This window comes from Fundulus heteroclitus, chromosome 20 (genome assembly GCF_011125445.2).
Source record: "Fundulus heteroclitus isolate FHET01 chromosome 20, MU-UCD_Fhet_4.1, whole genome shotgun sequence".
Classification (NCBI taxonomy): domain Eukaryota; kingdom Metazoa; phylum Chordata; class Actinopteri; order Cyprinodontiformes; family Fundulidae; genus Fundulus; species Fundulus heteroclitus.
Genome location: NC_046380.1, coordinates 5,224,913 through 5,236,211, shown reverse-complemented (window position 1 = coordinate 5,236,211; position 11,299 = coordinate 5,224,913).

The window sequence follows — 11,299 nt, the reverse complement described above, 5'->3', positions numbered from 1 at the left end:
GCTTTTAACATTTTCTTGGCAGGCTTTCTCTTCTTCTTTTGCTTGCCTTTATTCTTTGCAAAGAAACTCTTCCTTACATTTTTGCTTCCTCTTCTCTGTTCTTCTTCCATCAGTGCTTGTTTCACCGGTGTGTCAGTGAGTATTTCACATTTCCTTTTCTTCCTGATCCTGCCAGTTGTTTTCCTTGGCCCTGCTTTTGGAAAGCTCCAGATGTCAGTGATGTACCTGGGTCGGGGCGGTCAGTGACTTGTGAGGGTGCATAGTCACACTCCTCAAAAATGTCAGGATTGAAGGGCCAAATACCTGTGGACTGGAAACCGGCTTGAATGTTTTTCGGTGTTGTAGCTGCAGGCAGAGCAGTCTTCACAATACCTGAAATATCATATATCGTCATCGTCTTGCCAGTGTGCGATTTGCAAAAAAAAAAACAGAGGGGGGGATAATTTCCTCGATTAATCACATAATGTCGATATGTAACTTGAGATTATTTGCAAATTAATTGTATGTTTTATCCTTTTATTTATGAAAGTTTAATAGCCTGTTTGGGCATTTTAATATGCAATTTTGCAATAAATGACACTAATAAAATAAATGCTTGTACAAAAAATATTTTTATTTTGTTATTTTTCAAGCACTTTTGAGAATTGGAATGAAAACATCCTAGTGACAAATGTTAAACTCTGGACTATAATGGCTAAATGACTAATCATGACGCCCTGATGTTTACACAATGTGTAAAAAAATTTGTAAATAAATACCATGCCGATATAATTTTTTTGCCTCTTAAAAAAAGATAGACATGGTCTCTTGGCAGGATTCATCTTCATCCGGGCATCACTTGCAGTGTTCACCATTTTCTTAAATGGGCCGTAGACACTGCGATCCAGTGGCTGAAGTTTATGGCTACAGTGGGGGGGTGGCACTATTCCCTTTTAGCAGAAATCAATAGCTTTAACATATATATGTGAACAGTGATTATCCAGCAAAAGTAAAACCTTCTTCTCTGGGCTGACCTTTGTGTGTTTTGCATAAAGAGCAAGGAATAACATCTATCCTGAGACGTTGCCACTTCTTGCACGCCCTGTTGGCCCACTCTGAATGAAGAGTTCCTTGTAACGTTTACGGGAGAATACAAAGAAGGGAGGAACTGCATCTCCCGGCGCTTGCACAGCGCATGCTACTGACACGAGCACACCTCTCTCACCTGATGTCATCGCACTCACCTGCTTGACCCCACGACGAGCAACAACACGGTCTGGTGATTGGACTGTTGTTACACCAGTTTCATCTACATTCCATATATCGCTCCCGTCAAAGTTGTATCTCTCAATGACCTGTCCAAGGCTGTTGAAGAAACGTTCCACGTTTTGCCGGTTAAAACTTGTGGCCCGTGTAAGGCTGGTGCCTCAGGACTCCTTATTGAAAGGGTAGGGTTCCGCTTCATAAATCATGTGAGCCAGTCAGGCCCTGCCATCTGCTTCTCATCCCATGTTTGTGGGCGTTTGATGTTATATGTTACTGCCAGTTGATATGCAAACTTTCTGACCTAAAAGAAAGAGAAATAGAAAATCAGAGTACATAGACACAAAAGGTTTTTTCAATTTGTCTAACACCTACGCTGGTATTCAATTCTTCTCTTGTCTCCAGTGACTAACCTGTAATATGCTTACCTCACGTGGAGTCAGTCCATAATACAGGTCTGCTGTCTGAGTCAAATAGTCAGCCAACACTTCCTCCTGCACCTCAGAGAAGATTTTGTTGCTGCTCCAATAACCTACACTGGGAAGATCACTGGACCCCTGTTCTCTCAGCTTCTGCAGTGATTTGCAGTATCTGCTCAGTGTTACATGGCAGAGCCCATGCGCCTTCGCAACTGATCTGACTGACTTGCTCTTCTTTGTGACCTCATCAGATGCCTTTTTTTTAAAACATCTGCAGGCACACCTCTATCAGTCTTTCGTATCCACTGCCTAGGCATTCTGTAAAATTATCCAAATCAAAATGTTCTTAGTTGTATGTAAGGGAATGGTTGTAACACTTTTTAAAGATGTGTTACAACCCACCCCAACCCTGTCAGCCATGTTTAGCTAGCTGTAGTAGCATAGCGGTTTGAAATTAGCACGGGGAAAATGCATCACATTTTGTCTTGAGAAATTACATTTTCATCTAATGTAAGTAACATGCTTTTATCTGCAACAGTATAAGTACTAAACAAAATATAGTCATGGTCAAAAAATTTACTTTCTTACCTCAAAATCCGTTTTTTCTCCTTAGTATCTGCATGTGCATGTTTCCAGCCTTGACAATCACAATATGGGATTGGGGAGGAAGCGGGTAAACACTGAAATGATCATGTGACTCCTATCTTATCCCTGATTGGTGGAACTGGTGGTGTTACAACTCTCCCTATGTTACAACCATACCCGGTCTCCCCTACATGCAATAAACATGTAGAGAATAATAAAAATAACTCTAACAAACTTTAAGAAGCGTTTGTTTCTTAAAGAAAAACAATAACATCAAACTCCTGCCATTCCACTCTTCTGAAAGCTTGAGGCCACCAGATCATTCTTCTCTCTGACTGGTTGACTGGAGAGACTCCTGGACCCAAAGGTTCTGTGGGTTCCTCCAGGCCTAGCTCCTCTCAGGTTGTAAAGCTGCACATTGTGATGCTGATGGTTGCTTCATGCTCGACTGACGGATCTTTGGACCTCTATTGTTACACATCTTTAAACTGCTGCATCTAAATCTTCTGTTTATATTTTCATTTCTGCAGCTCAGTTGGGGAGGTTCTTCTGGGAGTGCTTGCTCCCCTTCCTAGGGTTGAACACCCATCGCTCCTCTGGAGGTTTGCCTCCTTTTGCAGATCTGTAGGAGCTATGGCGGCTTCTTCCCATTCTATATCACTATTATCTACATTTGCAACATTATTAAGTTTCTTTTAAAAATGTATTTTCCTTCAGTATTCTCAGGCTGGTTTAGTTTTTAGGATTTATAAAAAGAAAATATCTGCTGTCACTTGGACAAAAACCTTAAAAAGAAATACCAAAAAGGTTGTTTTTATCTGATGTCTGTAAATGAAGGAGAACCTGTTCAGCTGCAAGCAAAGTTAAAATGAAACCTTGGTAGAAAAAAAACAGGTTTAAGCTCCGCCTCTCACCTAACACACCTGAAACAGCCTGGAACCAGTTTTCATTTCTGTCATAGAGACAAACCAGCAGCTTCGTCTGAGTCCAGGAGAGAAAAGAGGAGACCTCCAACCCTGAAGGTGAGTTGGACCCAGAACATCACTCAGAGTCACTTTGAGGAACGTTAGTAGAGGAGGGAGGGGAACCATGACTGACTGGACCTTCTGTGTTTTTAGCTTCACTCAGAGACTAAATGGCTTCCAGATTAGAGGAGGATCTCTGCTGTCCGGTCTGTAAAGACGTCTTTAAGGATCCGGTTATTCTGTCATGTAGCCACAGCTTCTGTAAGGAGTGTCTGAAGACCTGGTGGAGAGAGAAAGCAGCACAAGAGTGTCCAGTTTGTAAGAGAAGATCCTTGACCAAAGATCCACCCTGTAACCTGGTTCTGAAGAACCTGTGTGAGACCTTCCTACAGCAGAGAGACCAGAGAGCTTCAGAGGATCTCTGCAGTCTGCACTCTGAGAAACTCAAACTCTTCTGTCTGGACCATCAGCAGCCAGTGTGTCTCGTCTGCAAAGATTCTAAAAACACATCAACCACAGATTCCGACCCCATCGATGAAGCTGCTGAAGATCACAAGAAGAACCTTCAGGAAACTCTGGAACCTTTTAAAGGAGAACCTGAAACTCAGGAAGAAAGTTCTAGAGGAATTTGATCAGACAGCAGAACACATGAAGGTCCAGGCCCGACACACAGAGAGGCTGATTAAGGAGCAGTTTAAGAAGCTTCATCAGTTTCTAGCAGAGGAAGAGGAGGCCAGGCTGGCTGCACTGAGGGAGGAAGAGGAGCAGAAGAGTGGAATGATGAAGGAGAAGATGGAGGCTCTGAGCAGAGAGATAGCAGCTCTTTCAGACACAGTCAGAGCCACAGAGGAGGAGCTGAGAGCTGAAGACGTCTCATTCCTGCACAACTACAAGGCTGCAGTGGAAAGAGTCCAGCGCTGCCCCCTGCTGGAGGATCCACAGCTGCCCTCAGGAGCTCTGATAGACCAGGCCAAACATCTGGGCAACCTGGCCTTCAACATCTGGAGCAACATGGAGAACATGGTCTCCTACACTCCTCTCATCCTGGACCCCAAACACTGCTAATCCACGACTCATCCTGTCTGAAGATCTGACCAGTTTGACTAAAGGAGAGATAAAGCAGCTTCCTGATAATCCAGAGAGGTTTGGGTTATTTTGGCGTTCTGTCCTGAGTGTCTGAGGGCTTCAACTCAGGGAACCACAGCGGGATGTTGATGTTGGAGACAGTGAAGCCTGGATGCTTGGTGTGTTAGCAGAGTCTGTCCAGAGGAAGAGATTCATAGAGTCTGGATGGTTGGTTCTAGGGTTCTCTAGAGGTAAATACTCAGCAGTGTCTCCTTCATCTCCCATGGTTCTCTCAGTCCAGAAGAAGCTCCAGAGGATCAGAGTGAATCTGGACTGGGACAGAGGAAAGCTGTCCTTCTCTGATCTGGACACTAACTCACACATACACACCTTCACACACACCTTCACTGACAAGATGTTTCCCTACTTCTACATTGTGGGTAAAGTAAAAATCCTACCGTTGAAGATCTCAGTGAGCAAACAGCAGCTCTGATGTTCTCAGCATGAAGAACACAAATTCCAGATGAAACCTTGATGATCTGATTGAAACTCAGTGATTTTAAACAGAATCTTGGAGCTTTTTTATTCTGAATTACTTTGAATTTAAATTTAGTTCTTGGGATACTTTATATTTTGGGTTATTAACCAGATTTATTGTAGGTTAATAATTATTGAAATGTTTAATAAAATGCACTGGATTTTATTTAGGGGATTTAGAGGGAAGAGTCCTGAATGTAAATGCATGCCACACTTTTCTGGTATTTGTTTTTACATTTTTATTTTGCTCCACTTAATAAAATCTCAGCAGATTTATTGACATTTATGTTTTTAATGCTGCAAAACGTGGAAAAGTTAAAGGGGGATGAACTCTTCTGCAGGACGCTGGATGTGAAGCTGAATAGTTTTTATACTAAAAGTCAAATTAATAAGAAAAAATGTATAAATTTTATTATTAAAATGGAACGACTGGTGCAAAGCCATGTCTCGTGTAAATGAGCAAGTAGCTTTATACTTTGGAATAATAATCAATAACAAAGAAAATCTATTAGCATTTAAACATCCTGTGGACGCACACTTGATATGCATCAGGATCGCCTTCTGTTATTTTGATGCATTTCCTCAACATTAAGATTTGTTTCCTCAGTATTTGAACTTTATTCTGTTAGAAAAATAAAAATAACTACCAGGTTTGTTTTCCTTGAGTGATCCAGAAACTCCTTCGTGGCCGACTTTAAGACATTTTTTGCAAATCAACTGAGACTAAACAAACTAATGGCCCACACACATAAAAGAAGAGTTTTACTGTTTTTATTCAGCTTAATTAGAACCAAAAGTCCACCTTCTCCTATCATTTAAAGTAAATTGAGTTATTTACCATATGAAACTTAATTCAGAAAATAATAAAGTTTATATCTTGTCTGTTTACAATATTAATTTGTTTCTAGTCACGCCGATGACCAAATATTACATATTTGCAAAATATTACTACAGTCACATCTCTTCATTTGCTCCGTTAACGCTGCTGTTGAAGAAATTGATGCGGCTGCCGCTGATTGGCCCGTTCATAGACATTATATATGTAGACGCGTCGTTAGGCGGGTTCTGCCTATACTGAATGTCTTTTTAAAATATGTTTAGTAATAGGATGAAAATAATCTTTAATAAAGTAAATGTAAAGCAGGCAAACAGCAGACCGAAAATCTTCACTATCTTCACATTTTGAATAAAAAAAACTAATTTCTTACCACCTAGAATGCCTTTTCCCTTAAAAAAAATAAGAAGAGCAGAAGTAACATTAAACAAGCTTGCTTGCATTAGAAAGTTGTCATGAGTTAATTAGTCCTTAAATATTTTCAACCACAATGGTGTGATTATAGCACGATATAAGATAAAAAAAACTGGTGAAGAAATAAATGTAATCATTGCATTCTCACCAGTTCTGCAGAGACTGAAGAGAAATGTTGCCCCACAAAAGATGCCACCCAGAGTCAGACCTACTTCAATGCTCCATAAAAGAATCTCAGCATTAGGAGGAGGAGCTGTTGTCCAGGGTCTACCTGCAGCTACAAAGGAATGTGTTTAATTTTTTTTTAAATGTGGACAGGTAGGCAACGAGCGGTAGGAATAACATGGTGTACCGAAAAAAAATGATTGAACCCAGTTAGCTATGAGGTCCTCAATCTCCTTTTTCCTTTATTTTCTCCAAAAATAATCCAAAATGCAAGTGCAAGTGCAAAAATTGCAACATAAGTGCATGTGGGCATAGCAGCAATAGTTTCCTAGCAGCAGAACAACTCAAAGGGTTTAAAGGGTTCAAACCTAACTAGGTAAAACCATTAAAACCATAGACATAATATAAGAGTAGACGCGTCATTGGGCGGGTTCTGCCTATGCTGCAATGCGTCAGAGCGTCCGCCATGTTAAATCTTAGAATATACTTTGTATTCGTAATATTATTATTTTTGTAATATTATAAGTTTATTTTCGTATCATTCTCCTGAATTTATTCTCGTAAAAGATTAAAAATAATTACTCCAGGAGTGAAATAATTCTGCAGACTGTGACTATTCTGGAAATGTTCCCTCTTAATGCTCATAATATGACGTTTTTCTCATAACATTACCACTTTCGTGTTGTTGTTTTTTTTACTTTATTGTCCTAGGTCTTTTTTTCTCATATTAATAATTTTACCCCTTTCATACTCCCCCAAAAAGTCTGTTCCTAAAATTTCACATGTGACACGGTTTTATGAAATGATGAAGACCACAATGTTTAGATTTAACAAATTGATCCTTATATTCACTAACACACCACACACACACATATCTATATATAAATAATAGGGCTGGGCAACGATTAAAATATTAATTGCGATTAATCGCCCCTGATTAATCGCGATTAATCGCATTGTATTTACAAACTCCAAGAATGAATTCAAAAGTAGTGTAAGAGCACTTTTATTTTAATGTTCTGCTGCCATATGAACAAAAGTGTTGTAACATTTGTAGCACTTATCAGTAACACATATTTAGTGTAAAGCTCAACTTAACATGTAAACAAAAAATAGCAATAATAATAAATCAAAGCTTATTGCCACTGACAGGGAATTCTCTTTAGGGGGAAAAAATCTACCAAAAACAGGCAATTTCTGATCGTAACACTGGCAGGGGTAACAGCAGGGAGCAGCATTACCATTTTATGTTCAATACCAAAGTTTAACTTGGCAGTGGTTACAACTAACTTGTTTCTGTCATATTCGTTGCTCGAAGAACTTTAAACTGAAATGCTTGCTAACTAGATAGCTTGCGTTGCTTGCGTTTATTTGACATTAACACGCGTTTTTTTTGTTGTTGCTTTCTCGCGTGCATATAGTGAATGGCAGGGAAAACAGGCAAAAACACATGGATACTTTGAAACGAGAAGCGACTTCACCGACGGCGTCTATGCAGACCCCCCCCGCTCCACACAAAACTTGTTCCGGCCGCCAACTCACCGCCCTCGCCTAAGCAAATTTCCTGCGGGAAACACCGCCTTCCCCATGTTGGCTTTGTTTTTTTCCGGGCAGCACTTTTCTCTCTCTGATTGAGAAAGTGCTTGGCTGACAGCGAGGTTATTGGCGCATTATCGCCACCTACTGTTCTGATTCAAACCCCTACACCGCAGCAACAGACCTTCACAAAATAAAAGCATGTGAGCAACATGCGTTAACGCGCGTTAAAGAAATATCGCCGTTAATAGTCTAATGAGTTAACGCGAAATTAACGCATTAACTTGCCCAGCCCTAATAAATAAACAAACTGAACTATCTGGACGCTTATCCCAAAACTCTGGAGTAGTGATGGTCGATGAGGCTTTATGAAGCGTTTCGACACGTTGCCAAACTGCATCGATACTGTGTCACTAAATACTGACACCTGCTGGACGTTAAAAATCCCTACAGGCAACCTAGTTGACAGTTAACTGACACTGATTTGATGACGTAGTATACAGAATAATACAACTTAAGTCATTGTTGCATTGTTTTATTTTATAGTTTCATTTGAATTTAAAATATCTTTGATTTTTTTTTTAGATACAGTCAATAAATAATGTGAACCTGTATCATAACGTAAACAACCTCTGAGTAAACATGTTGTGAATGAGGATGCTTGTGGAACTGGCATTTTTTTTTTTTTTTACAAATTTTTATTTAAAAAAATAAGTGGTTTCAAAGTTTTGATATCAAGTCTGTTACGCTTTTTTGATATCACTCTCCAGCTGTAGAAAACAGCGCTCACACCAGATGACGCTGGAGTGCCAGAGAAATTGTGTATGAAAAGCAGAAGAGGTTGGACAGACTGTCTTTTGGTTTTTCCAGTCTATCATAGGATCCTGGGACCTCTGCTAAGTATCCTATGCACCTCCTGGATGGCATCAGCTGTGGCACTTTGGGTCTGCCTGCCCACCTTCGATGTTTAAGATGTTGCCAAATGTTATGTAAAAAGAACAAATTGTCATTTTAGTACATGATTTATAAACAACAAACTGTCCAATAACATGCCTGAAGTAGGGGCAGACAGCTTTTGTGAAGATGGTCCTGGCTGGGGCTCATTTGGGGTCGTCAGATAATTTATTTCAATATTCTCAGCCGCACATCGCTTTTCTACACAAACGATGGAACGCTCTCAGTTCTGAACAATTTCTTTGTGCTGCTCTTCATTTTTATGCCAACGGCAGCTTTTTAATAACGTAGGAGATGCAGAAATTTTTTCAGAGGCCACTGTATGTTGCGCTGTCAGAAATGTTACTCAGTTATAGTTTAAAGGTGTTCCAGAATGAAAGCAATAATTTATTCTGTATCACATTTTGGCCCTTCCAGCTCTAGTTTTCCATTCTATATAGTCTATGTGGTTAATATAAAGTGAGGTTGGCACAAATTAAACACCTACAAGATAATCAGTGTCAACTCATTGTTAGAAGGATTGGTGAACAATGGCAAAAAGATGACCATATCAGTTATTAAAATAACACACACCATCCCGTCGTTAATTGCATGTGTTGAATATAGCCAATTAATGCTTTAGTTGAATACCGTTAAACATAAGGAAACTTTTAACTTAACCTTACCTGGTTAAGCTGTACTTCATCATGATTTGCTGCCATGTCATTTCAATGTTTTTAGTAATCAATGCCCCCCCCCCCCCGCCCCCACATACTCCCCCTTTAGTGTTGAACGAGTGAAGTGTGAGAAAACGGCTTTAATTCTCTATCACATAACGTTCATATTGCGCATGCATTAACTTTTCAACAATTCTCTCTTGAGGTTTTCAGCACCAACGGCGTTGTTTCTTATCGTTTAATATCATCCATATGCCTCTTTAAAGATTTCTAATTTTACTCGCAGGATATGCACACTTCCAAGCTTTTTTTCTGTCGTTGCCATGGTGAATCACGTTATTTGCGTTCCAGTGATCGGGCGTTTTTTCATGCTCACGTTCAAGTCATGGTTGATCAGACGCTGTTTTAGTTACTGACTTATATCATCTGTTCTGAAACCAGAAACGCTGAATATGACAGAGTGATGTAGAACTACTCAGAGTAGCAGCTTTTCTACTCAGTGTACAGTGTAGATTTTTGCTGAAAGGGAGCTCAGATGTCCTCCAGTAGCCTAAGCCTATAGCAGCATAACTATAGATGTAGCCCAGGGTAACATGAGCCACTTTAACTAGAAGCTTTGCCGAAAAGGAAAGTTTTACGCTGCAAAAACGGAACTAAAACTAAGTAACATTTTCTTATGAGTGTATTTGTCCTTGATTTGAGCGGGTAAATAAGATTATCTGCCAATGGAATAAGATTTTTGCACTTAAAACAGGAACAATCCATCTCCATCATCTTACTTCAAGTGCAGGATGTCTGTCTTATTTTAGGGGTCAAAATACTCATTCTATTGGCAGATAATCTTATTTACCTTCTCAAACCTAGGACAAGAACACATTTTAAGAACATTTTACTTATTTTTAGGTCAGTTTTTGCAGTGTAAGCTTAGTCTAAAAAGTAGACGGGGTGTCTGCCTCACGGACCAAAACTGGGAGTTGGTTCCACAGGAGAGGAGCCTGATAGCTAATGGATCTGCCTCCCATTCTACTTTTAGAGACTCTAGGAACCACCAGCAGACCTGCAGTCTAAGAGCGAAGTGCTCTGTTAAATCAGAAGTGCTCTGTTAAATCAGGCACGCTTTGAACATTTTGCTTTAAATTCAGTCGACATGAGAAGCATGGGGACCGAAGTAGTCTGGTCATGAGTTCATCTGTAATGGGTGGGTTGTGATAAGATTGGGTTTTACCGGGCTGCTGTTACATGTCTAATTAAAAAACCATCTTTCCCAGTTCGGATTTGGCTATAAATGAGGAAATTTATCAAGAGGTAGTAGTAGAGTAGAACAGGTAATATGCATATTTATTCATAGAAATTAAATATGGAGACATAGTCTTACATTACCAATCAAGATGTTTTCCCGCGCGGTGGAGAAGTCTGTCTAACTTTGAAAAGTCTGAACACAATTTTTTTAAGGGTGAGACATCCCATGTTTTTAGGAGGAGGGGGAAATCTGTTTTGAACAAAGGAATTCTCTTTCTGACCCACCACCTCAGCAATAAAACTCCATGGTTTATTTACGCTGGAGCAGGGGGGACAGACACCACTCTGCTTTCCTCAGTAACCCAACTAAGATATATTTTTAATTCTTAACAACCCCTCTGTTTTGATCATCAGATCAAACCAATAACTAGCTAACTAAGTTTATGTCTTGAAAACCTTAAACAAAATGTAAATGGTAATATGTAATATTGTAACCCACTGACCCCTCTGTTGGCGACTCATGAAAGTTCAAATGTCCCCTTAAATGTAAAGTAAACCAAGCAAGTATAAGCTAAAAAGCTACTAACCTATCTGAATCTCAAACCTACTAGAATTAAGAAAAGTAAGCACCTTTATCCGAGAGGTGCAAGGCTAAATGTGCAACTACCAGAAACTATTATATGATCT